Source organism: Gymnoscopelus braueri, assembly GCF_963280865.1.
Source record: "Gymnoscopelus braueri genome assembly, chromosome: 1".
Lineage (NCBI taxonomy): Eukaryota > Metazoa > Chordata > Actinopteri > Myctophiformes > Myctophidae > Gymnoscopelus > Gymnoscopelus braueri.
The window spans coordinates 16854593-16857781 of record NC_137603.1 but is presented as its reverse complement, the minus strand read 5'-3'; positions in this window follow the sequence as shown (position 1 = coordinate 16857781).

Sequence of the window (3189 nt, the reverse complement as noted above, 5' to 3'; positions counted from 1 at the left end):
ACACACACACACACACACACACACACACACACACACAAAAGAGTTCCCAGACCCCGAAGCACTGTGACGAACAATTAAAGTCATAAACAGCAGCCAGAGTGCAGCAGCGTGAAATTGTTCCTCATTTCAATGTTATCAGAGTCACACAGAGTTCAGCCCTGACCTGCATGGGAGGAAGCACATAAGCATTTGCTATATTGGGCCATGCTGCTGTGTTGTTGTTATGCATCAACATGTCTCTGCCTCTAGAGGTGAAACAGAGAAGGAGTGAAAAGGCTTCAATGAGGTTCGCACCTGTTACAGCATTATTTCTGGTCCTGGTCATACAGTAGGACTCCTGTATTTTCCTCTTTCCTCCTTGTTGTACAGGAACCAGTGACGACATGTCTTAGAGAGGATCAAACCACAGCTTACAGGTGCACTGCATACCGGACAGAGTCGACGCAGTCTACTATAGCACTTGTTTACCCAAAGGCTTAGCAGCGGAAAGAAATACCGGCACTCAAGTTTAATACCATTTGAATAGACAAGGACAGTAGGCCGCTCTACAGATCATCAGGCTCCTTGCGGGCCTCCACTGTGAACAGAGTAGGCATCCGGTTGTATATTCTGTTTGTTTGAACCATACTGTTGACCATGCACTGTAGAATCCTGAGTAATGTAACTCTGGTTTAATTCAGTGAAATTAACATGCAGGATTTTGCATTGTGCATTAACCACTTGCAAACTGGCTTGACATCCCTATTTTGGGCATGTCAGGTGCAAACGTTTTCAAAAGAATTCCCAAACCCCATTTGATTATCTTAATTCTCTTGGAATTTCATTAGAAATATATATTTAAAAAAACTCTAATAGTGAAAATAGATCTACAAGCTCACACATTGTGAGATTGTAGATGGGCTAATTTTCGCTATCCGTTATACGATGAAGTATAATAGGACTTCAAGGCAACTATCCTCAGCATTATTGGTGAATGCTGGTATTTCCTTCTACTACTGGAGTCATCCAGGCCGTGCACGGTGCACCCAGCGAGAGTTTGAGTTGTGCTCTCACATGCGCCATAATTGACCTCAGGCGTAGCCACAGTTTTTGACCTCAGCCCTATATCCCTGGCTCGGCTCGCCTCGTCTCCAGAGCGTTGGTGGGTGTGTCCACACTGCTGCGGGACATCTCTTGGGGCACAGGGGATCCCCTCACACACGCACACACACATCAATGCTTTTCCTTTGATGGTGCCATGGATCAGAGGAAACGATAAGTCCTCATAAGTAAGTCGAGTTCTTTTACCGTCTCCCAAAGTCCACCTTTCCACTGTCTTTATCTTTGCCATTTTTTAAACTAGGACGATTTCATTTCTTAGTTAGCTGCTTTATGTGTGTGTGTATGTGTGTGTGTGTGTGCGTGTGCGTGTGCGTGTGCGCGTGCGTGCGTGTGTGTGTGAGAGAGCAAAGTATGTTTGCATGTGTGTACATGCATGTGTTGCTATTCAGTTACCAGCCATGCTTATCTGCCACTTCCTTTGAAATGTTTTTTTTGTTTTGTTTGCTCTGGACTAGTGGACTGGATGTGTGTGTGTGTGTGTGTGTGTGTGTGTGTGTGTGTGTGTGTGTGTGTGTGTGTGTGTGTGTGTGTGTGTGTGTGTGTGTGTGTGTGTGTGTGTGTGTGTGTGTGTGTGTGTGTGTGTGTGTGTGTGTGTGTGTGTGTGTGTGTGTGTGTGTGTGTGCGCGCGCATGTGTGCGTGTGTGTGCGCATGTGTGCGTGCGTGCGTAATGATGATGATGATGATGATGATGATGAGGGGGTGGGGGATTCCAAGATTATCGTGCGAGGCAGGCAGACGTAGGAGAATCAAATCAAAACTTCTACGTTGGCCAATATCAAAACGGGGTCTATTTCACGTTGTTCTGTTATGCTCTCTGTTCCTCTGCAGTTGACACCAGCATGCTCTGTCCAGTACTGCATAAACTGGTTTATTTATTTGTCCCTTTATCTGACAAACCACCAGTCTCCGGTGTCCCATGAGGCCTTATGTGAATTATGGGCTTCACTTTTCGAGAATAAAGGCCAAGCTCTTTTCGAGAATAAGTAAAGGTTTCAATCAATCCATCAATCACTTCCTGTTGTCAGTCATTCAGTTCATTTGAGTGATCCGTGTGGGTCAATAATAATGCGGGTACACAACCTGACTGAAATAAAAAAGGGTCAAATTAGTCTGCTTAACTCCCAAATGTGGTGTGGACTGCAGACTTGCAAAGAAAAGAAATCCAAGGGACTTATTGTGAGCAAGGCAACAATATGACCGACGCGTATCGACCTAAAAGATCTTCACCAGGGTCTTTTTAGTCTGCCTATACATGAATCCACGGAGCGCTGCCCTGCGCGCAGCCATTGCTGCGGTGTCAACGCTCCTCGGACACGACACCGCAGCAATGGCCGCCTACAGGCAGCTACAGGCAGCGCGTCTGTGGATTCGTCTATACTTACCCTACAAGATCCCCCACCACACTGATTCAAATTAATGATCAATGGCTCTTGACACTTGCTCTTAGCAGTAGCCTAACTCCTGTCCTGTGCTTCATTCTTACTGGCAGCCGGCTATATTGGTGTGCGAAATGTTTTATTCGAGTTCTGAGGAAGAGCCTGGTGGCTTGAAACGTTACACAAGTAAACATGCATTTGGGAGCAGCAATATTGGTGTGCCGATTTTTTTTTTTATATACCGTTACTGTTTTTGATCCAGCACCCAGCCTAGTAGGTCTGGGATGTGCGTGTCTTTTGGCTGTTTATCAGCTTCTCTCTCAACATAATTCACACACACCCTTTTCCCCAGTAAGCTCCCTAGGAAACTTTAACTTGTGGATTAAGTGGAAAATCAATCACGCGACATGTGGAAAATCAATGTGAAGTTGCAATGTTCATAGGTGATTTTTTTCCTGTCATTCTCCATCCTGTTCATGTCGCTTGTTCAATCTTCACCTTCATTCAGTCGCCTCGCAACACGTTTTCTCAGACAACAATCCATAATTTTCGCCGAGGTATAAATGTGACTTCCTTTGGTCCCCTCGTCATGACGGGGTCAGCCCTACGGTATGTTCCCTCTGCCTAGGGTTGGGGTTAGGGTTGAGGGAATGGCTGAGGGGGAATATAGGGCTGAGGGAACATATGTACGAACCAATCCTGACAGCCTGT